The sequence below is a fragment of the Hippoglossus stenolepis genome, chromosome 7 (assembly GCF_022539355.2).
Source record: "Hippoglossus stenolepis isolate QCI-W04-F060 chromosome 7, HSTE1.2, whole genome shotgun sequence".
NCBI classification, from domain to species: Eukaryota; Metazoa; Chordata; class Actinopteri; order Pleuronectiformes; family Pleuronectidae; genus Hippoglossus; species Hippoglossus stenolepis.
Window position 1 is genome coordinate 14,250,287 of NC_061489.1, and position 25,391 is coordinate 14,275,677.

The window sequence follows — 25,391 nt, forward strand, 5'->3', positions numbered from 1 at the left end:
AGGAGGCTGTCTGTATTCTTGATCCGCCTGGAGCCACATTATACTATTTATCCACAATGTCCTGCAACACGCCTGCCTGACAGTCTGCCCAAGGTTGTTGCTCTTTAATTTGGCACAGACTGTCTAATCAGATCATTGTGTGAGAAGATGGCTGTCGCTGATGTCAAGAAAAGGACAGCTGACAGGGACTCAGAGGTTGATAGACAATGGAGGGAAGCGAATAAATATCAGAGGCTTTTGAGAAAAGAAACTATGAAAAGAAGATCCGCTGCTGAAATCTCACAGTGCGGCTTGCAAGATTTATAGAGATAAATATTCTTATTTAAATAATGTATCTGTGTCCCATTTGTGGGGTTTTTGTAATTGCCATAAAATGCTAAAATATTGTGCGAGACTCTTTTTTTTTTCAAATTGGGAGCAAATACATTTCTTAGTTTTGATGGTTATCTCGTGTGATTATGAACACAGCTCTCTGTATTCACGCAGTGTTTTTCTACTTTTGATGACCACTCAAATTGATTAACAGTAACGTTTTGCCATTCAGCCATTCACACACATGTTCACACACACACACACACACACACTTTCTCTATCATACAGCACTCACACACCATCAGCCAACAGCCATCAGGGGCACTTTGGGGTTCGGTATCTTGCCCAAGGACACTTCGGTACGGGAACATCTGGTTAGTGAATAACCTCCTGAGCCACAGCCGCCCATTATTGGATTTAAGGACACATGGTCCACATTTTACATGGTACTAAAAACTATAGAGTCCTAATCACTTCTGGTATTTAGCTTTTAACATCTGAATCCAGCTACAACCTATTTCTAAACGCACATTATGTTTGTGCTTTTATCAAGAAAAATGAGTGACCGTTAAAACATCCCATAGTCTGAACCTGGGGCCTCCGCTCATCTAAAACCATGCACTTCTATCGCATCAGCACACCACACTACCATAATCTGAATCATTAAGCCAAATTAATGATGCATCATATTCAGTGTGCTTCTCTGTCCAAGGTCTTTCTTGTGGAGGTTAAAGTGTTTGTGTGAGTGTGTGTGAAAAAGTGTTTGAATCATGGGGTTTATTAGTTATTAACCCTTGGAAAGGGCTGATCTTAATTATATCTATCAAAGCAGTTCAAAGCATTTTTTTAGTTTTTATCTTTTTTTTTTTTACTTGGTTTGGCCTGAGGCCATTTTGCCTTAAACCCAGGACAGTCACTGACACTGTGTGTGAGTATATGAATATCCATTTATCCATGTATCTGGATATGGTTTTACACTGACACGCATACTCAAGTGACCTCATTAGCAGGGCAGATATCGCTAGTTATCAGAGAGACTGCCTTGTAAGAAGTATAGCACCCAGCACTCCGCCTTTCTATCATCAGCTCAGTTAACTTTTGGAAATGCCCCTCCGTGAGATTCGTGTCTCCGTTTGCTTTGCGAGTCAAGGTCGTGTCAATGATAGATTAGACGGCGCTTTTGTGCCTGAATTTAGCCTCTTTAAATCTTTAAATCATTGCCTTAAGGCTCCAAATTGAGAAAACAGCCAGGGTCTCATTCCAAACCCGTCCAAGCATAATAAGTATGAGCTGTCCAATGGCATTTATGTGTCGATCTGCTGGAGTGCGGAGATGGAGTGCGGGCACCGCCAAGGACCCATTATTTCAGACCCCCACAGTTCGTAGGAATTGCAGAGGTGCTTCTCTGCATACCTCAGCACATTTTCATTTGCAACATTATCATAAAATGTGTCTTTTCACCTTTTTGTCCCACGAGACACGCCTCATGTAAACATCCTCAGTGATGTGTTCGGGGATACAGTATTGCTCCACATCCGTTTCGAACTTGTTTATCATAGTGTTGAGTTACTATAAAAGAGTTTAATGTCAATTGTAATGTATTAACTGACTTGAGATCTTCATATGCTGCTAAAATCCCCCTGTGCAGCGCCCACTCGTAGCTCTGTAATATATTAACTATATACAGCATGAGGTCATGTCAAGAGGTTGATCACATCATTCATAGCACATAATCATACAACACAACTGATCCAAATATCAACAGTGAGCATTAAATAACAGACATTGACATCTGTGTCTGCTCTTTTTTTTTTATAAGATATACTAAATCTATTTTTGGGAAGTCCTTTTTGTCTTTCCTGTCATACTCTAGCACAACGTCTCTTCCTTTATCCAAGGATAGAGTGTGCTGCAGTACTAATACTAACAATCCTAGATATAATCGTGGATGGATTTCTTATCCCTCGACAAGTCACAGAGCCTCCTTGAACATCAATTCAGCTTTAGATTTTGCTCAGCTTTCATTATGAGGCAAAGTGCTGTGTGGGTTACAAAGAAACATTGTTATAAAGCCAGCTTCAAAATGTCTCGCACATCATGAAGAATGGGCTGTGTTAACGAGCGCCATGTAGGCTGCAGCGCTGCGACACAAAGAAAGTTCTGATGTGTTCCCTTTGGCTGCGTCAGAACCTTTGACCCACTCTTTGTTTACCCCATCGCAGCAGAAGCGCTCCCACCTCACCCTGTCTCACACCACTGGCTCCTCCGTGGTACAAATGACAGGCTCGGCCTGGGAGTGGGTGCTTAACCAACAACTGGCATTTGGCACTGTTTGATCATTAGACATGCATGTCTTTAAGATGCAGGCTCTGCTGAGCAGAATAATTATACAAACCAATTCTTGCTGTTGTTAATTAGTCTGATCTAAGGTTGAATTGTCACTATTGCAGGTTGGAAGATGCAACATCCTTGTGGAGCTTGATGGGGAATCGCAGCGTGCTGCTGAGGAGGAGGTAAGAGCTTCCACCAGACCATGTAGGGCCTCCTGTACACGCGTCCGACTCTTCACTGTCAAAATCATTTTGCAGGCGCAGGGTTTGTCTGAGCTCATGTGTGCTCCTGTAATCCACATGGAGCAAACAAAAGGAATGAAATGAACCGATCACAACCTGAACTTATTTTCAGTATAGTTTTTGTCATTGCTCTTGTATATCGAAGAAATGTAAAGGAAGTCATTTCTTTTTTTTATAGGAGCATTAGATGAACTAACTACACGTAACTGTGTTAATCAGTCTTTTTAAGCACCGGATACTGGACTTACTATGCTCCCTAATACAAAACACCCAAAACCAATTGCTTGTAGCATTTTCTTTTTAAATGTTCTCATGATTCTTCATTTCTAGTTTTGTTGTCTCAACAAGCTTTTTTATCTATTTAATTGCAAAATGATGTCAACAGTTGCGGTAAGTGTTGTGTTAGAAACCCAGCATGATTAACTCTTATCACAAAATAAAAGTAATCTTCCTCTTATGATCACAACATAATGAATTTGTTTGGGCTGAAATCATCACATCACTTCATTTAAAAAAGTTAGGACTGCAATCTATTTATCTGAAGTGAAAACTGAAGAGCTGCAAAAGCTCTTTCACAACAGAAGCTTGAACCACCAATTGATCAACTGATTGATTAATGAATGATTGAAACAAAAAAATAGGTGCTTATGATTTCTGTTGATAACGTGAACTTCTCGACACCCACAGGGGCTTTTCCACCTTTTGACACAGCTCAGCTCAACACCATCTATTCTGTTGTGTTCCGCATTGTAGTGTCTGATTCTTTCTGCACGTATATATTCTGTCAAAAGTCAACGGTAGGAGACATATTTTGAATTTCGACATTCTTCCTTCACGTAGAATTGTGACTTCTCACTGTCATTTCCTATCCATTCATATCACACATCTGAATGGCAACCTTGGAGCATGTTCTCCTTGCCCACCTTTGTTTGATTATGAATTCAAAAGCCTTACTTGCTGAGCTGGTGTTATGATAATGCGTGGCACCCCTCTGTGATATACAAAATTGGTTTTGACAACACGCTTGCTATTAGATTCACACTGCCCTAAGACCACAAATTTAACATCTAGTGCACACCGGTTCCTCTCTCTCTCCTGGTACGAGTGGAGGAGGGTTGAGGAAGCGGTGTGTTGAGAGGGGAAGGGCGGGGGGGGGGCTGTGAGTCGCCAAGAAATTCATAAAACACTGTGGTTTTCCCTGGCACATGCACTCGCTCGCTTTTCCCCTGCGGATCTCCCCACTAGTCGAGGGAAATGTGCCCTTGACAGTCCGAACGTCAGCTGTGATTTTGTCACTCGGTGGGCAAACTGCATCGTGTTGCCGCAGACCTCTTGGAGGGCAGGCCACCGTCCTGGTAGCTCAGAGTCGAGTGAGAGTTAAGCAGCTCTTCAGCAATTTCAACAAGTAAACCTGTACAGTTTTCAGGTAAAAAAAACCCCAAAAAAACGTTACAGTCGGCGTCTGTGTTCCCAACTCTCATTATATCTGTTATAGGTGAGGGGTTGCACAGAATCTTAAGCAGCTCCGTATTTTAGAGGTGTTTTAGAGTTCCAGCTGCTCGCTGGAAAAACATTACAGCCACAGCTCTCAAGTGCGTACACGAATGACGTGGCTGACATTGGTGGAAGGAGACGTCTACTCCACCGAGCACCAGAGGTGAATCAACACATTTGTTTTCCAAGCAAAGACAAAAAAAATGTAAAAAAAGACAGACATACAGACGCCAACCTGTGAGAGGACATCAGTAATGGGCTCACATTTTCCTAATCTTCTTTGATGGATTCAGGCCATGATTTTCATTTAGTCCAAAAGAGATAACCAAACTGTCAGCCATGCTGCTGCTTTGCTTTAATCTCCGCCCGCAGCCAATAATCACCCCGCAACCCACAACCCTTTGTCAATTGTTAATCTTGTATTGAAGACATTTAGATGCCAGGATGGTATTCTGCATCCTAGGATAATCCAGGGGGCCACTGAGGAGAGGCAAATTGGATTCATTATTAAATTTTGCATTATTAAAAAGACAAATGAATTGAGTTCTCCATAGAATTTATGGAATTAATGATTGAAATAATCATGAGCATGCAGATGCGTATCACGCCTCTCGCAGACTGACTGAGAGATATTTGACACGTGTTTATGTCCTAATTGTGACAACACAATAATATATGTTTCCCTTTGATCTGAGTTTATTCATCTGAGGACATTTACTGCCATGAGGAGACGTGTTAAAATGACACATTGCATATACCGTTATATAAAACAGACACCAATCATCTTTAACTTTAAACATTCAAGAATCTTAACATATGCTATATCTTAAAACATTTATTTTTGTATCTATGTTTTGGATGAAAATAATATTTGTAATGAGAAGACAATAGAATTGTGCTATTCCTTGTCTGGATTGAAACTTGCAAAGTTAAAACACACAGTCGGACCTAAAATAGTATTCACATTCATATATAAATATATAAATAAATAGATGCAAATCATACAAAAGATTGACATTTCTAGCCATCCCACAAATTTAAAAGTGCAGCCCATGCGCTTCAGTTAATGGAACAACAGTCTGTGGTTAAAGTGAATCAAACAGAGATTGATTGGGGGGGTCACTCCTGGCAATTTCGCAGGTGATTATATTAGCGGAGGCCTTCACATTTAAATGAAAAATCTTAAATAACTTCCCAATTGCTATTTGTCTTCACTGTGACGCACACAACACAGGATATGCCGGGGCATGCTCAAACAGACGAAAGCCAAAGGAGCCTGATTAAAGTTTATCTTTCAGGGCAATAAGTCTGCTGGCATTCATTATTGCTTGTCAGATTGTAAATGGTCTCCGGGAGGGATATTATGCAAGCTCACACACACATATGTTAAAGCGAATGATTTACTCACGCCGTCCAACGTGGGCTCTAACCTGTTTGTCCCTGGGTACGCCAGTGATCGGTCTGACGGGAGACAACATCTAACAAGGGAGAGCAGCAAAACATTAGCCCTGGACGCCGTCCGCCGAGGCGCCCCGCGTATCACATTTTGTTTTATTCATGAGAGGAAATTAAATAATCTCTCTGTAAATTGGGAAAGCTTCGAGGAATTAAGTACCCATCCCCAATGACCCTAAAACAATTATTTTGGAGAAATTTATAGCAAAAGACCGGTAGCTTTATTATGACAGGATTATCTTTGTGTAGACTGAACTATTAGAAAGAGCAAAGGGAATTTTCCACAAGGATCCCCAGACAATGAGTGAAAGTCATGCCCGCGGAGTCTAATATTCTACAAACTCTCTGCTCTAAAAGACATGTCATAAATAGCCAAGTAGAGGTGTCCAGAGAAAATAGAAAGGTGTGGAAAGGACAGTACGGAGTGTACTCAATATAACTCAGCATGACACCAGGACTAAAAAGGAAATTGAGATTTACCACTGCAATAAAAGAAAAGACACAAATTCTTAATGACCTCGTTCTGACATACTTGCCTCTTATCAGACATTATATTCATAGAATCCTAAACTATAATGCTGATATATAAAAAAAAATATTTCAGTTGAAGCCGCAAATTAAAACAAGTAAAATTCAATTAAATAAGCTAAAGAGAGCCGTGAAGCAACCCTGCATCTCGCTTCAATTCTGAAAACATTGTTTGAACTGTCAAATTTGAATTCAAGCGTAGTCGCGTTTTTGACAAGGGACATTTCTGAATTTCTCTTTTTTTCAAGAGAATAGTTAATGTGAGTAATTTGTTGGTACAGTACATGATGTCAGTTTCTTCAAGTCGCTCTCACATGTGACTGGAGAATGTGATACTGTTTCTCTTTCCACTTATTCTCACTGCTGTGACAGGATTCATCCTGTCCTTTGAATAAAGTGGCATAAATAAAACAGCCAAGACTCAACAAGGTTCAAAATTACTTTTAGCTTTCATGATGAAAATGTGCCAAACAAATCAATTTACAGTAATTTCATCAAAGAGCCACACAGCTGGAACACGCACATCCTACCTGGTTCCTTGCAGCGCGCACAGCTAATATTAGAATTGAAATAAAAACCTAATTTCTCCCCGTGTGAACATGTGTTGCTTCTGAGGAGGGTGACAGAAATCCTGAAAAGCAAACCCAGCCCAGACTCTGTGGTTCGGAGGAGCTGCCTCGTCTGAGAGCTTCAACACAATCTCATTGTGCAAAAGGAACATAATGTCGGAGCTCACCATGCACTCAGGCAGTTGCTCGCTCCCATAGATTTTCTGTAATGTAATACTTGTGGCAGCACACACATCATATTTGGCCCGGGGACGTGACTCATGCGTGTCTTTCAAAGAGAGTCATGCTTTGAACTTGTTTATTATGTTGCCTGGCGTGCTCCTACCTTGCAAGCTTGGGACCGGCTTGCGATTAGTCTTGCGGACGCCGGAGTGCGAGACCCTGCTGAAGCCCCCGGAGCTAGTCAATAAAACATGCAAACAACAGGTCGGTGCTCTGGTTATCCCTCCCTCGGCTTCTGGGGCACATGGTACAACTTGCCCAAACATCCAAACATCCATACTGTGGACACAACACGCCGTAAACAGCTACACCTACAAATTTGATATTTTCTACCTGTTTGAAAAAAGGATTTAGTTGTGGCATCAAATGCGTTGGGAGGATTTGACGACACTGTGGTGTAAAGGCTTATATTCTTCAGCTAAACCTCGGTTTTATTTGAGTCAGGATTTCAAATGTAATACTGTCAGGTCAACAGAAAGTAAATAAGAGAATGCTGGGTATCTGTCAATGCCAATACAGCACTAATGCCAGAGAACATATTTTTACCGTGGTGGATATCAAAGTGGTTAAAAAAAAGGATTTTCTCCCACATAAAATGCAACCTAAAGTTAAAAAAAGTTTCCTAATGTGAGTCAGGAATTATCTGATCAGGATACAAACACAAGCCAAGAACCTGACCAGGCATTCAATTCCTCCTTTGGATACTTAACAGTTTTCAATACTTGGCGCCACAGATCCATTTTTGTTGATACTGTTGAGATTTGATGCCGGGTCCTGTATATCTGCGCCATAATTTTATTCCTGGCAGTGTGGGATAGGCTTCCCAACATCATTTAAAACTACATAATGGGACATTAAATCCACAGAAGAGATAAGTGGGCCGATTACTGCAAAAAATAAACTATGAAAAACTGAGAAAATAGAAAAACAGAAGAAGAATTGGGTTGTGTCAGAGTCCTTGGCCCCTGACCTTTGAAAACTTTGAATCTGTGAAATCTTTGCCTGCTTCACTTTACATTTGTGCAATATATCTCTAAAAAATGTGTCTAATGGTCTTTGGGTCTTTGTGTCTTTAGATCAACGAATTCCTCTCGATGCACATTACCAAGGATGGTTAGAATTTATTCATTTCAGCTGTAAAGTATCTTTAAATGTCTTCAAATATCTAGGAACTGCGCTGGACGTCTGACATTGAGATACAAGAGATTTGAAGCAAACTAAACGAATGCATTTAGTATCAAACCGCTCTGTTTAAACACCGGAAACGTTCTACCCAGCAACATCTGCCTGCAACATATGTGTTTCCCTCGAAACAATACCTGAAACCAATTTGCTATCTGCTCAGAAGTAACCTTTGAAACTTAAACAAACTAACATCCCTGCCGCTCCGTGTGCCTCACCCTCGCTTGTACGGCTCGCAGTGTTCCACAAAGGCGGCTCTGTGAGATTTGAATCGGATACACTGACTGTCTTTCTTGATATCTTGTAGGAACCCATGTACAGTGCCGGAATTTAAATCAGTTCATGAATATGGAACCGTCCAGCTGGAATTTCCGTACGGTAAAGCAGCTTGTCACTCAGAACGTCAGCATCAACTTTTGTCCTCACAAGCCTGAAATACAGAATTTCCGAGACTACGATAAATCTGGCAGGCCCGGGCTCACTGACAGCTATGTGGGGCTCCAGAACCATGACCTGCTAACTGTGTACTGCATGTATAGGAGGTTCTGATCCACTGCCCCTCAGACAGAAGACAGAGACACACGCAGACAAGGGAATTGGGAGGGTCTACATGCGGATACAACAAACCAAGCATGCGTTCAACTGCATCCCTTGGGCTTGGAGGTTGTCAGCGGACTTGTTTCCCACCCTCCAGGACTGTAGTTTACCTTTCAGGATTAGAGAGGAATAAAACGGTGCACATAGAAAAAAAGCAGGTTGCATTTTGGAGTTGGGTGTCAACTGTGATTTATCGCCGCTCGATTCTCCCTTTTTGGTTTGAGAATAAAAGCGGGCATTGCTCAGTTTTAAGAACATCCTTGATTTTGACTTTGAGCTCTCGCGAAGGGCGCACGATCGCAACACAAACTCCACAGCTTTACTGGAAAACTCCAAGCAATGATCAGTTTGTGTCACATGTGGAGACAGGGACGTTAACAGGATGAGCTATAACACGATCTCATAGAGTGAAACCACCACCACTTTTCTTCTCTCTAATGCAGATTATTGTATTTCTGGTTTAGACTGTCATAGCGGTTCCTGGTGTCAATAAGATTACATTATGCGGCTGATCCAAGTTGATCCAGAAATCCTAATCCCAAAGACCAAGAATGCCCGGTGTGTAACACCCCCGATCTTCTTAGCAGTCGAGCCTGCATCTGGGGCTGTAGCCGAGCTGGGGAGGCCTTGTGGAAAAGCCAGCAGTGATACTTGCCGTGCTGGGTCTTGGGAGGGTAGGTGGTGGGGGTCAAAGCGTGCTCCTCCATTACGTATTCCGCACCCGTCTGCACCCCAATAATTAGACTCATTCCACACTCGGCGAACTCACTGTGACCTGTTTTTGTGGAAGGGAATCGGAGCTGTAGGTTGTTCTTGGGATATATTCAATCCAGCTGAGTGGATGAGAAGTGACAGAGGCATAAAAGCCCAGAGAACCATGCTGTAGACTCTGAACACATAATTAACCCTGTCCCAGGAGGACGTGCTTGTTCCAGACCATACATTAGCAATGACATCCTTCTCCAAGTAGACAGGACAAAAAACGAACACCCCTTTACAGTCTGCGCCGTTATAAAATAATTATCACACGTTAGAATGAAAATCACTTGTTGGAGCCCTAAAACTGAACAAAGTTGATATGAATGGGTTTTATTTGATTGATTTTATATATATATTTTTTTTTTCATGGTGTTCCTGCAAAACGTTGCCCGCGCTCCCACCGAAGAATGTGAAGAGCACAACAGACTGAAGTGAACTGAGTGAAATGAAATCATTGCCACAGGTTTGACAGCAAGCTCACTTCGGAGATACGGCTCATTCTAAAAGCAATCAGACCTTAATTGTTCCACTCCATGAACACGTAACAAAAAAAAAAAGGAGAAGTGCAGATTAGCACGGCAGCAACAATGATTATGTTTTCATTAATTTTCTCTCATAAAACTATCTGCTTAATTAAAATGACTGGGCTTCAATCAGCCTTTCTAAAAATATTTTTTGTGCTTGTTTGCGTTAACTGTAGATTACGTGTTTTCCGCGACGCGTCCTGCAGTGCTTTTTAATTTGTGATTGTCTGCCGCTTCCCACTTAGCTATTTGTAATCTGTTTAACCTGTTGTGCAGTGATCAGAGGGCTGTTTCTTTCTTACAGCCGAGGCTTTGGCCGAGCTGCGGAATCATCTCTCAGCTGGAGATTATCCTTTACCCTTGAGTGGGATTCTCCACTGGTGGGACTCGAAGATGGGGCTTGAGGGACACAGATTTTCATCTCGTTCTCCACTCTCCCCTGCCCCCTTCTATCCTCCCTGCTTTCTCTCAAACCCCCTCTCCTCCCTGTGAAACAGTCCGTGCTGTATGTGGATACGTGCTGAAAGGTACATCTTTAATAATGCACATCAAGGGCTCATTGAAAAAGCAGCACACGGATTGCATCGCACTGTATATACAGTATTCGGTTTAAATCAAAGAGCTCTAAATGCATGAGCCAATTCTCATTTACATACCCGTTTGGGTCAATGCCATTGAGAAAATCCAGGCCGCCTGCCAATTCACGGCGAGCAGAAATCTGTTTTAATGTGAATTGAGGTGTGAGTGGAAGCAGCGGTATCGGTGTGAACGGCAAGATTTGCTGTAGCTCTTTCAAAATAATCTTCCTCAAACTCCTGGCAAGTTTAAAACTACCCCCAATGTTCCAGGAACGCCATACTGTGCTACAAAGCATACGTCTTCCTTTTCCCCTTTCATGTTAGTTCTTGTTGCGCGGTGGCAGTTGTCAAGGTTGTCTCTCGTGTTGACGCTAATGCTAATCCCAGATGTCAAACAGATTCAACTTACTGTCCACTGCACAGAGGAAGAACTAAGAATATTATCTGCCGACACAAACGGAGGTGCCACCGTGTTCATCAGTGTGAGCGCTGCTTAAATATTCAGTTCCTTCCCTGCACATGGGGAGGCTCGTTTGATGTGAATGGTAGAGATTTCATGTCATGAGCCGAGAATCAGAGGAAACATTGGCTGTAGGTGTAGCATAATAATAGACAGTATTCATTGTGAGCGCTGCGGAGGCAGGTTAAAAGACAACGTGTGCTTTTATTTTTATTTCATTTAAAAAAAAATGTTTTAAGCAATAACATCCAGAGATAAGAAAAGAAAGTATACACGAAACTCACACAGTCTGGGTTTCACACAGCAGGAAGCCGGAGATGCAAGAGGATGTACAGACATACAAAGGAAAATGCAAGCGCCATGTGTGCGCACTCACAAGACCCCAGCTTGCTTCTGAAGCCATTTTTAATGTGCAACAATCTGTGCAAACTCCAAAAAAGTCCATCTCACCAAGCAAAGGAGATGAATAAATGAGTGCGTCTGACAGAGCACTCATAGTCGCGATCAAAGGAGAAGGAGATAATTAACAGCAGACTAATTGGTAACCACCCCGAGTTTTCATCAGATATGAAAAAGACTGCAGCTTTGCTGGATGTTAATTGGAGGAGAATGTGCATGAAATATGTTCAGTTCCGACATTTTCAGTCGCAGATTTCTTGACACAATCACACTGTGCGACGCAAAGTAGGAGCAATAATGAACGGACTGAATTGAAGTGGAGAAAAAAAAAACGAAATTTAAAACGAAATATGAACCAAATAAAGAAACTCAGCTATTTCAAATATGAAATAAATGTGTCATTCTGTGTACTGTAGCTGTTGACTTTTATATTGCTCAGGATATTTAGCATTTTCCTGCAGTGACATAGCCTCTTGTGTTAATATGCATGTTTAGCTCTACACTGTGTGCATGTTGATTTTATTAAAGGAATATTCTGAGGCCTATAAGAGGATTTTTCATGTGTGCACTGGATGATCTGTCATCGTCTTCAAACTTCCTGTGTCCCTGGTGTCTTCTCACAGCTCTCCTCTTCAAAAGCTGTGGCTCAGACATCCTGCCTCAAGTCGCACAATGCCAGACCAGACATTGCCAGAGAACTGAACTGTGTCAAAATCTTACAGAGAGCAGCAGTCATGCGATGCGTCATGAATATTTGATGAGGAATCTTGTAAAAATATTAATGGACAAATGTTAATGCCTCATATGGTGTTGTTTACTGGAATGGCCGGGTTGTACGCTCGGCTTCAACTTACATGTGTTAAACGTGTGGAGAGGAGCCGGAGCCTGTATGCTCCGTCTGACAGATCCTGTGGCATATAGAACCAGGACTGTGAGCAGAAGGGCAGCTGAATCAATAATGGACATGACCCATGAGATTTCTTTTTTTTTTTTTTCAAGTATTGTACTTTCGACAGAGCGATGGTATATATTGTGGAAGTTTTCCCTTTTTACACCTGAGTGTGAGGAAGACCCGGCAGTACATGAAGTGAAAGAGCGAGCGTATATGCCCGTGGTATTAATGAGTCAACGCAGGCCTAATAAACAGCATGTATCACTTTATCACCTTATCCGGCAACATGTGTAGAACTGTAGCCCGGGGAAGGCAGTGCAGCGGTCTCAGGTGGGACATTAAAAGCAGTATTTATAAGGCTGAAAATGCCTCATTCAGCTATGAGATATGGCATTGTTAGAGGCTCAGAGCAGCAGCAGGCCCTGTGGTACGATTGTGAAGTAATACTCCTCAAATAAAGGGCTTACATACTAAGATATTTTTAATCTATTATTACACTGTACGGGGGAGAGAGAGCTGTAAGTGAAACACGAAAAGTACAAGTCGTCGCTATACATGCAACAAATTGTGTTTATTATTTTGCTGACAAACGACACATGTCAGGTCCCGTATGGAGAAATAAAACTGTCTGCACAGGAATGTGTTGTAGTTAAAACAAAATGATTACCAGTGGTGCTATTATATTAATATCAGAGCAAAAAAAAAAAAAAAAAAAGTTTTTGTGAATCTGCTGACTTGTTTACTTTAATGTAAGCAATTGCACTCCGGAGCACAAAAAGACTAATCTGCACTTATACACAGGCCCGCCCAATAAAACTTTGATGAAATAACATCAGCAGCTTCCTTTTGCATTGTGTTGTAAAATTACATTTATCTCGTTTCGTTTCGTGAGCTGATCAAACAGTCTGAGTGCAGACGACATGTTGAGGCCGTGGACATCAACCAAGGACATAAGCCAAGTGAGTTATAAACTTATGTAATAATATCTGTTTGTTTGTGTGTTAGTTTGCGGTATCCCAAACAAACTACTGGGAGGATCATCATGACACTCGGATTAATTAAAATTTGAATGTGGATCCGGATCAGAGGCCAGATTTTGTCTTTTTTTCACTTCTTCCCTTTAACATGGGGCGACAGGGTGTTCTTCAACATTTTTGTTGATTTCTTAGGGAATAGATCTTGATGAAAAAAACATAGGAAAGTTTAGGGGACTGATATTTATGAGTGCGGAATGTGGTTTCACACGAGGACTATTTGGCCTTGGTGGAGGTATGTGCTCTACTGAGTGCCAATCTAGTTATATAAATGTATTTAACTAAAGTGACATCTATCTTTACCTTTGATAAACGTTTAATGCATCACAGCAAGGTCAAAGCAATTTCTGTAATATAACTCTCTGTTTACCCAGTGTTTTGTTAAGCCTATTCTCATTCAGGCCTCCATGGTGATGCTTATGGTGAGAGAAGCTACGGAGCCACTGCAGAGGAGTGAAGTGAAGTGTCTCACTTCCAGGTGGAGGCTGAGTTTGGTTTTTGAAGTCTACAATGCTTCAACCTTGGTGACGGTGCCATTGAAAGAGCACCTGCACAGTGACTCTGATCTGAATACAGTTAATATAGTTAACAGTTATAATGCCAACATGAAATAGCTGATAAAAAAAAATAGTGATTATAATTGAAAAAGTCTTTTCTTTGAATTGCAGAGAATCACACCACAGTTTAAAATGGATTTAATCTTTGTCTCCTGGTCTTATTGCCTGAATACACTTGAATATCATTGACATTGACATTCTACATGCTTCCTACTCCTTATTTAAACCTGAAGACCAAACCAAAGCGGTGATCTAGTATATAAAGAAGTGTTTGTTTATTCAGCACAGATAGGACAAGTGGAACTTGTAAACAAATCATGCCTCTCTGTTCTTTGAAATGCCTCCATTTCCTGAACAGTTGCTTACAAGCCAACAGTGTAATAAGTCCCCGGGGGATGCTCCTTTGCCCAATTGGAGTGGTAGTAATGTTTTAAAAAAATGTAAAAATTAGGTGTGTGGATTATTCAGGCAGAAGTGAAAGCCGGAGTGGTTGTACTTGACAGTGAGTTATTTAGTTGCAGGTACACACAAACACAGGATTACACGCTTACAACCCCCACTGGGAGCTGTGGGTCTAAAAATAAAAGGCCTAACAACACACATTTAAATCTCGGAGGGACACAGATGTCTCCAGTCTTTCTTGAACTGCACCGGGCCTTGTTACATCTTCCTCTGAAGTTGTGCAAGTTGTTATTTTGTGTATTTATTCAGCGTTGCTCACAATATTGTATGGCACGTCTGAGCTGTAATTCCTGAAGCCCCTAAAACATGGAGGGGGATAGGGCCTCCGGGACCCTGTGAACCAACACAAAAACACCTGCTTGTTTGCACAATTCCATATACGATTTACCTTCCCTGATACACTGCACCCACTGAGATTGTCATAAATGTTCAAGATGGCAGGCAAGGGGGAAGATAGTGAGGGTAGGATGCTATCTTGTTGGCGCTAGGCCACTGCCTTGGTTCTCATTACCAATGTTACCTTGCACAAACACAGTCCGTACCAAAGCCACACATATAATATATTTACCAATTTATTGTGGCTATGTGCTGGTGTTATTTTCTCCTTTAGTATTTATTTGTAATTGGTTAAATAATAATACGATACAGTATTTTATACAAATGCATTCACTAGAGGAAAATGTTGGAAATGTTTTTTAGCCTTTTTTTTTCACGATCAGATTCACAGATGTGATTATCAGCATGAAGAAGAAGAAGAATGGCACTCAGCAGGGTTCATACCACTGAGGCCCAACAGTCTGCTTTTATTTGGATCTGCCTCAACGTGCACACAAAATTACAAATCTTGCAATGTTAAAAAAAGTGAATAGAAAATTGTGTGTATTTCCTGACCTATACCACATCCTTCAATCAAGTTTTGTGGAAATCCATGTAGTATTTTTTGCATATTCTTGCTAAGTCCTGCTCTGTCATTGTTAATACCTCCAAATTTATCAAAACACTTGTTTCTTACATTCATACACAAACAGAAAATATTAAAAAATATGTTAACAAGCTGATTTCTGTCATAGTTTCTATGCTACAGTAAAAAGGGCTAATCACGTTCTAGCTGACGTTCTGCCATTAACATATAAGCATGAGATACAAACTAAGCTCATCATCTTGTCTGTTTCATAAAATTTAGAGCTTTTCAAACTATCTTTGAATCTGACCTCCAACAGGAAGACGTGTTCGACAGCTTGTTCAATATCCGTTGTGCTATTTTCTCTCTCTTCGACTCCAGGACGCTGCGGATACTAGGGACCCACCAGCCTTCTCTGTTCATGAATGTGAATATTGAAAGCAGTGTGCAGCAGATAATGTGGCTTATATAGATATGTTCTCAGTGAATCTTTGTAAATCCCCAACTAAGACGTGTCTTGTGTTTGAATCGCACATCCCCGGGGTGCTGGGCGTAAAGACATTTTTCATTTGTTTATTTATTTCTCTCACCATATACTCCCTCCAGATGAGCAGATATCATACTGAACAACACCTACTGTACTTTGAGTAAACAAGGCAGGAACAACAATAAAGTGGTGGATGGCAGAAACAAATGCCCTACATCTCCTAATACAACTGGAAAAACCACCGCATTAGTTATGAGTCCAGTTCTAATAGACATCGCATTAGTTTGACACTGCACCACGATAACACACATCCACAAAAATGATGTGAGAGATCTGATTCCAAAGCACATACATGGGCGTTCAGAGGAGATAAACAAATGATTCAATCACTTCCGCTCTGGAGGTTTAAATGTACCAAGGACTAAGTATTTGGGGAGATGTTTATGACTGAATGTTAAAGGTCCTTGTTGCTGTTGAGTTTAACAGTTCATTTACAACAGTCTTCACTGCGGCACATGTACAAGCTGAAATCCTGCTTATCTGGCCGACTACCTGGCAATCCTGAAGTCAATCATCCAATCGAGCAGAACAAAACTTGCCCAAAAATGGCAGCGATAGCCGGAGGCAACTCTCTGTGCAAATTACAAACGTGTTACAAATTAGAAATGCCCCACAACTGAGACTCATAAAGAGCTACTGCTCAGTATTTTCATTTAAATTTGTAGAATTAATTGTGTATAATTAGTATAGTTATCACTATTATATATTTTTTGGTTATTGTTATTATTATCATTATTGTTGTTGTGATTATTATTAATATTATTATGTAATGTCGTATATTGTATCGTTTTTAATAATATACCAACATAAGTAATTATTAATTCATATTTAATATATATAGATTTTATCATATTAATATGATAAAAGTTGAACATGACTGATACTATAGATATATACAGTATGCAAAAGTATCACAGTCATACATACATTGTATTGTAGCCCATGTATTCATATTTTCATATATTTATCCATATATATATATATATATATATGTGTGTATATATGCAAAAAATTAAATGTGAGCGTGATACCATGCGTGCAGACCTTTCTCTCTGTAACAGAACATGAAATAGTTAAATGCTCAGCAGACGGGTAGGTTTGAACAGTGCAGTGGAACGTGCCAATGTTCACAGATAGAAGACAAACAGTCCACCGAGGCATTGTTGTCAACAAAACGGCAGCAAAGGCTTTATCTTTTCAAATGATGGTGCCACACTGAGGACAGGGCAAAATATGGAATTATAGCACAATAATACAGATTGGCTGGTAACGAGGTTAGAGGCTGATAGGATTTGGGAAGAACCTTGTGCCGCGTTTCAGTGCAAGGGTGACAGGAGTATCAAGCCCTGGTTAAGAATAATGGTTTCCCTTCAGGAGGATGTGAAATTGGATTGCTCATACAAAGTGCTTGCCGAGGATAAACCTGTGTTATCCAATTACCCACCTAAACTACATTAAAAAAGTGGAAGGTGTGGAGTCCTGGCAACATTGTTGCCCTCGACTGAAGATACAGAGAGAATGTACTCACAGAAAGCACAGACTCGTGCACATCAAAGTCATACGTGTTTTTAGATAAACAAAAAAATCACCCTATAGAAAATCTACATTTCCTTATTTTTTCATATTAAATACTGTGATGGTGGAGGAGAGATGCTGCTCTCACAGCTGCCTCCTCTGATAAGCGCTGCACTGCACTGCATGCCAGAGCCAATGCAGATCACACCGATGCCCAACAGAGGGCAATAGTTTATTGCATAATGCATTTCACACCCTCGCTCGGATCGGCGAATCTGTCTTTTTAACTCACTAATTCTTATCCTCACTTTCATAATGGTCATTTCTTTCTCTGTAGCTGTGACATTTTCTTCCGAGCCACTCGTCTGTTTCACATTTGACAAAAGCTCACTGCTACAGTACAAAACCTGGCCTTGAAGAGCATGTGCCTCTGAATGCAGCCAAGAATGTCTGCTTTCACACTGCACTAAACAGCCGACGCTTTCAACCTGGACATTGATGTGACGTGACCAGAAGCTTTGTTTCTGAGCAACTGCTAACAGAGCCTCGTGTCAAAGCAGGAGCGTGTGCACATCAGCCTCAGTCCTGTTGCTCTGACATTTTTCCCCCTGTTTTAATCCTTTGTGACTATCATGCTATCAACTGGCAAAACATCAGACATCAAAGTAGCACTGCCTGCCCTGATCCGTTCCCATCTACACGGATGTGCTGTGAAGCTGCGTGCATACTGTACCTGTTTGCACGCTTTCAACGAGATCACATCAAGTCTCTGCTTTTATAACAATTATCTTTCCGTGTAGCTTTGAATTTGCAAAGTGTGGCGCAGTAAAGATGTACATGGCAAAGGCGGTCGCTCCCTAAGTTGCTTTTGCAGCTCATTTAGGGGAGGAATTTCCATTTCCTAATGAGAGTGATTCTCAATAGGAAATACAAAAGCCTTTCTACTTCTAAAAGAGTCAGTCAGCACACATTTGCATAAAAAAAGCCTTTGATTATGATAGATACTGCCTGCAGTCCCAAAAACACTGGCCTGAGGTGGCTCTCCAGTCAGTTAGCCTCCAGCCATGGCTGATATTGTTCTCTGATATGAAAAAATTATGCACCACGTTGTTCTCCTTAAAAGCAAGGAAGTGACTCGCCTTTCTCAGGCTGGAATTACTGAAGATTACATACTAATTAGACAGTGATCTAAACAAACAAAATGTTAAACTTTTTTCTTTTTATTTGAGTTACAGAGCATTTGCATTCTTGCACTGGGGGACGCTAAGTGAAGAGATGCAATGAGTTCATAAAGACGGTTTTATTGTTGGCAGGATTTATAAAACACCCAGCTTGGGACTTCGCATCCACACAGACCAACCAAGTAAAAGATTCAAAGTGAAACTTGGAAAGTGGGATATAAGATGAAAACCACTGGGTTCTGAAAGAGAGAGAGGACCAATGAATTAGTTATCAACCATTACTGACAAACCCAGCCGACTTCATGCCTCTTAAAAGGCAACGAAGAGGCGGGGGTCGAGGGAATTAAAAAAACTCTTCGGCATTTGCTGTCATCCTTCTGTGAAATATATTATTAGGTACAAATGGGGAATGTAAAGCGGTGCAAGCCGAGGATGGCATCACCAAGGCGATGAAGACACAACACTGAGATGATTCTCCCCCTCCTTTTTTCCTTCTAAATGACAGTACCGTGCACCTCCCACTGTATAACGGATTGTTCTTAAATACAGTAATTAGTGTGCCTGGCGCTGTGAATACACATTTATTAAAAGTAGGAGGCCTTGATTTCTGGGGAGCAGAAGTCTGGCCCTACCTAGGCCTTTTGGCCCCCCCGCCGGGGTGTAAAGTGTCAGTAAAAATGCTCAGCAGGCATGAGAAGCACCCCGCGCCAAGTGTGATCGAGTGGGGACAGGCAGCAGCACTGCGAGGAACTCGCTTTGAAGGGCGCGGCAGTAATGACCTGATCTCACTGTGTGGCCTCCAGTGGCGCCGAGCCCGGTCATCGCGATGTTGCTTTCAGATTAGGCCCGCGAGTGTCACCGACGCAAGGGGGGTGGGGGGGAGGCGGTGGCGGTGGGATCGCAAGCTCCGGGTCGCTCCTGTCACACCGGAGGACCAGGACTGTTCTGGGCCTCTGACAGGTCTGGTGGTGGAGGAGGACATAGAGGGGAGTCCAATCGCCCGTTGGTCCCCTGACACCCACCACCATGTAGGCCTGTGATTCCCTGCAGCAGAGGGATGATTATCTGCATGACAGAGCTTGGTGCATTTGCAGCCAGTGACTATGATAGTCCCTGGCAGCAAGCATTTTTTAGTTCACTGTCTCATGCTCCTGTTAATTTGATGACAGGGAGTCCGGCACAACTGCAGGAGAGGGTGTGTGGCTGCATTTCATAAATAATATCACTTAGTTAAACCACTGCACAGGACAGACAGTAATGCGAAAAAGGAAGGAGGATAATAATGAAATCCAGCCGAATATGGGAAAGGTGATACAAATTTAATGCTTGTCTGTCTTTCTTAGTCTAATGCTTTTACCCTGGTGAAGGAAGCAAACAGAAGGCTGTGTACTGTTATGTGAAGGCTATCATTATATCATGTCCCCACGAACACGACACAAGCTCTCCAGAAGGGTGCACAACATCTTGGCAGCATGAAATCACAATGTAATGACTCATTTTCTGCCAACGGTATTGTATAAGATAAGAGTAATGTGTGTTCACACTGGTGAGGAGGCTGGAATCTGTTGATTTTTTTTTACAGTTATTCAGTTTCTCTTTGATATAGTACAGAAAAGTGGAAACAGATAACATTTGGTTCTGGGTTTACAATGGTCACATTCATCTCACATTCTGCATCTCATATCCTCTGATAAGACAGAATGCATAGTGGCGAATCATCAAGAGTGAACTGAAGAAGAGAAAAAAGATTGCATGTTCTGCATAGTTATTCTGTCGGAATAAATGATGGCAATTAAATAATAGATTGTTGAATTTGAAAGGAAGTGGGTTCATTGCGGGGAAGCCTCTCTGTGATTACAAAGAGATGAAATCTTTCTTTGCATGTAGTGAGGAGTGTTGTCATTTTGACCCGGCTGCATATTCTAGACAGGTCATAGCTGGGAAAAATTCATTTTCCCCGTGTCCCAATTAAAGCCTGGAGGATCCCATATCCTACTGCGATGTGACATGGCTTCATACGAGCACAGAGGCAGGGCCCCACAGTGCACAACACTCTGGGTAGGAACAAAGCATCAGCCTCTGATTATGCTTTCTGGTATTGCCCTGAGACAATCTGCAGTTCTTTTGAGGAGTTTTCTGGCTATGCAGATGTTTCAGCGCTCGGGAAGCCTGCAGTGATGGCGTGAAAAGAGGACCGAGCTGCCACCAGGGATGGAGTATGTTTTCTCAACTTTACTTTCTCAAGCGTTATATTTATCATCGCCACCACAGAGGAAGGACCATTGTTTTTAGACTCCCATTCCGATTCGAGAGGCAGGAATTTCGAATGAGCTCGGCGGAATTTTTTTCTATCAGCGCATGAATGAGACAGAGAACATCATGAATTAAATACTGTAGCATCAGTATATTGTAACGTGCACAAATGGGGCTGTTTGACAGCCTCATAATTCTCTCCATTAATCTTAGAACATGTACGTTTTCTTTGTATTTCAACATTATATCAGTATAATTCTACACTACAACAGGATCTTTGTTTGCCAGGATCTATTCAACTGCTGTTAATGTGGGAGACAATAAATCGCCTTGCTGCGGTGAACTTGTCTTGGTGAAGAATTCCAAGAAACTCAATTTTTTAATGAACAATGCAGCGCTCGTTGTGAACCTGCCTGTTTGGAAAGGGTCCTTTCTGAAACTGTAAAAGTGACCTGCACTGATTGAGCCAAGGCGAGTAAAGACCAGCTGAGAGACTCAGTCCGCAGAATCCTGAGGTCTCACCACCGCCGCTGCACAAAGAGCTGCTCACCTGTTTGCTCAAAGTTCGGTGAAGCTTGAGCCCGACAGCAGAACCTCGAACTGGAGAACCCTGTTGTCACGAGATACTGTTGTCATGATCGACAACGTAACTTGATGAGTCAGAGCCGGCGCTGCCACAGAGCGCCTGTGACCTGTTTATTCAAAGCTCATCAATATTTGTACGTATAACAAGTCCAAATCTCACCAAATTCGACACTGCCCTTCCGTAACAACACACACGCCAAGTGTGAAGCTGATAAGATGAACAGATCTCGAGATATGCAAGCCACAGAAAGAGAGACAGACAGAGATTTCTGGAACTATTAGATTAATTTACTTTATGCACATTGTTTGTTCAGTCCTCCATCCTCCTGATAGTTTATTACAATAATACATTAATAAAAGAAAGAGTACAGGTCTAACTCAGTTGTGAACTTACTGTCCTTTTAAATGGTGTCCTTATAAGAATCTAACTATTTGGATGAGAGATTTGAAAGATGTTACCAGTGATATCAGTGTTTCTTCTCTCCCCATCAGTTGATTTGTTGTAGTGAACTGAGGGAACCAGGATAATCCACGAAAAGAAAAGGTGTCAACACTGACAACAGGGAGTGAAGCTCCAGCTTGTTGTTTAACAAGCACCTGCAAAGCAAAGGCACATTATGCATTGTCTAGACATCTAAAGAAATGTCATTTACTGATCTCCTCTCTTTAAACGGCTTTCTCTGTTAATTTCCTGCTCCCACTTTGCGTGTAACAAGGCACAGTGCAAACGTTACACAGCCGAGGCCTTAAAAACAATCATATTCAAATATATTCCTCTGAATGTTCCGAAGTTAAATCATGAAAATACCATTAGACGATGCCCAAAAGTGACAGGGCTCATAAATAAACAAGCACAGCTGAAACACAGGAATCAGCTGGCCGAGGGTAAAAAGAGAGTTATTTGCGGCTTTCTGAATGACGAGCTCCTCAGACAACATAAAGATGATTAACGTGGTCGACTAAAAGGAACACAGCGAATTGGCGTGCCAATAACATTTCAAAGCAATTTGATCCTTTTGTGGAAGATGCTTGCGGATTCCATGAAGTTACACAGTGCAGGTCATCTGTTTTTATTCTGTCTAGGTTCGGCAATTACCTCAAGAGTGACTAAACACTCGCTTTGCAACTACATGAATGAGATTTTCTGCAATATAAATGAACTAAAAGCGTTCAATGAAGACCGCTGTCTTATACGTCTGCATCAAGAATGGAAACAATAGATGGTTCGATGTTTTTATAAAGTTTAAGCTGATGATTAGGTTCACTTTTTTTCTGCTTTATGTATCAGGCGATTGACCGATCCATCCAGCAGATATTAATTGTGTTTAGAAAAGTGAAAACAGAGCAAGGATAAAAGAAAGATGTTACGTCTGTACTTTGTATTTGGTGGTGTTTGTAAAAATCTCTGTTTAAGTGAGTTAAAACAGCGTTTGCGTGTCGAGAGGCCTCAACGCAGAGGAAGAGGTTTGCTTTGCAGAATTCGGCATTGGTGTGGACAGGGCGTCAGAAACCGAGAATTTGCAATGTAGGCTAATAGATTTTGCAAAGTCCTTACAGGTAGAAAAATGAGTTACTACAAATTCATTAAAAAAAACGGACCTTCCGGCAGCCTATTACAGATCTTCTCTTAGGCCCGCATTAACATTTGTCTGGAATCCGTCCGTTCCATTGAGCTCATTTCATTTAACATGTCAAAAATTTGACCGGCTTATGGTGTTCGGCAAACAAACCATGCTGATCAAATAAAAGTCTTGTAAATCCGTTTCCTCGATTTTTCCAGGGAGGGAGGGAGGGAGGGAGGGAGGGGGAGAAGGACAGAAACAGAGTGCAGGGCGCCCATTGTAAATCCAGGACAGTTACTGCTCGATACCATCAGCAGGGGCAATGGAGGTATAAATGGTCCCAATAAAGGTTAGAGGTTTTTTACGGTTGTGGCTATGGCAACCAATTGGTTTCAGAACAAAATGTCTCCTGTAATTTACACTATAGACATACAATAGACAGTTTCTTACACAGTTTCCATATTTTTCTCTAAGTTGTGCTTCTGTAGTTTACTATCTGACGTGTCTGTACTCCTGCAGTGCTACCGGTGAATTCTGTAGGATAATCTCGTGCTTCTAGCTACCTATGTGGAAAATGGAGCACAATACCTTATTCCCGGGGGCTTAAGTGGGATTTGGAAGGTTGGAGAACACTAAGAACCACTGGAGGATGATGGGGAAAAAAAAGGACTTACTGGAAATAACTGTCAAACTGGCTGTCTCCCTGAGCTCTGACAATATTCCAAAATGTATAGTGAAATGTTAGATGGGTTGTATTTATTATATCAAATGCTTTCCAGACCATGAGAAGACGAAGTGGGGAGTTGCAAGTGATTGACACTATCATCACCGTTTGAATTTACTGTATTTACTGTGGCTGCTGCCTGGACCAATCTCATTCAGAACAGTGGTGAGAGGGGAAACATCCCTCCGCTCCATTGTTGTTCACCACCAACACACTGAAGGAATCTGTTCAACAGTCTGCAATGTAGATTTCTCCGGGTTTTTTTTATTTACAATTAAGAAAGTAGCGACACAAATACACATTACACTGTTGTTATTGTTGTGAAATATCAGCATTCATTGAAAAGTAATTATTTTTTCCCCTAAAAGACAGCGAGTGAATGTACTGAAGCAATTGGCAACACAGCTCAGACCTTAAAACCCTACAGGCTCCAGTACATGTTCACTTCCCTGCCTCCATACTGTCAAATGCATAGAGATATAATTGGCACTTTGCTGTAGCACCTAAAGATTTGGCAATATTGTCTGATATATAATGTGAGAAAGCGTGTTACAAATGAATGCAGTGTTTAAGATGCAGTGAAAAAAGTGGTTAGCGCCATAGTGTATGTTGTTATCACCATCTGAGCGTGTGTGTTCACAGGTACACTAAACTAACTATAATAATAATACCCTAAAGACCCAAACTCAAAGCCTACATCCTGCGTGTAGTGATTTTGCCCAAGCCTTGAAAACTCTTCTAGTTCAGCTGTGTACAGACTGTTGTTATTGGGATAGGCTGTGGGAGTAAAGCAGCCGAAAAAAAGGAGATACATTATTGTGTATAATACCTGTCACACTTTTTTTATTCATTAATCAAAAGTGTTGCTGCAGCCTCAGAAACTTACCCCTCCGTGTTTGAGAGTAAATTTTCCTGTCCAGGCTGCAGGTTAGTGCTGCATTCCGGTTCACTCCCTAATTGTCTCCTGCAGATTGAAAACCAATGCTCATGTTCGGCCTGTTTTATGTTTTAAAAAAGAAAAGGCTTTTCCTGCTGCACATCAGACTTCTCTGCTCTTTCTATTCTTATTGGTTTCAGCTATTGTGGATGCTATTACTTTTTTCCTGCAGTCTCATCTTGATAGCCACAGCTCACTGCAGGCTGTGTCCCTATGACATGCCCACACAGCAAATGACCCAAAACATAGGCAGAAACATCCCCAGCACTATTAAAAAGCCAATTCAGGCAAATGGAGAAACTCTCCCACAAGGTGCTTATCTATCTATCTATCTATCTATCTATCTATCTATCTATCTATACATCTATACATCTATACATCTATACATCTATCTATACATCTATCTATACATCTATACATCTATCTATACATCTATACATCTATCTATACATCTATATGTCTATACATCTATCTATACATCTATCTATACATCTATACGTCTTTCTATACATCTATCTATACGTTTATACATCTATCTATACATCTATCTATACATCTATCTATACATCTATACATCTATCTATACATC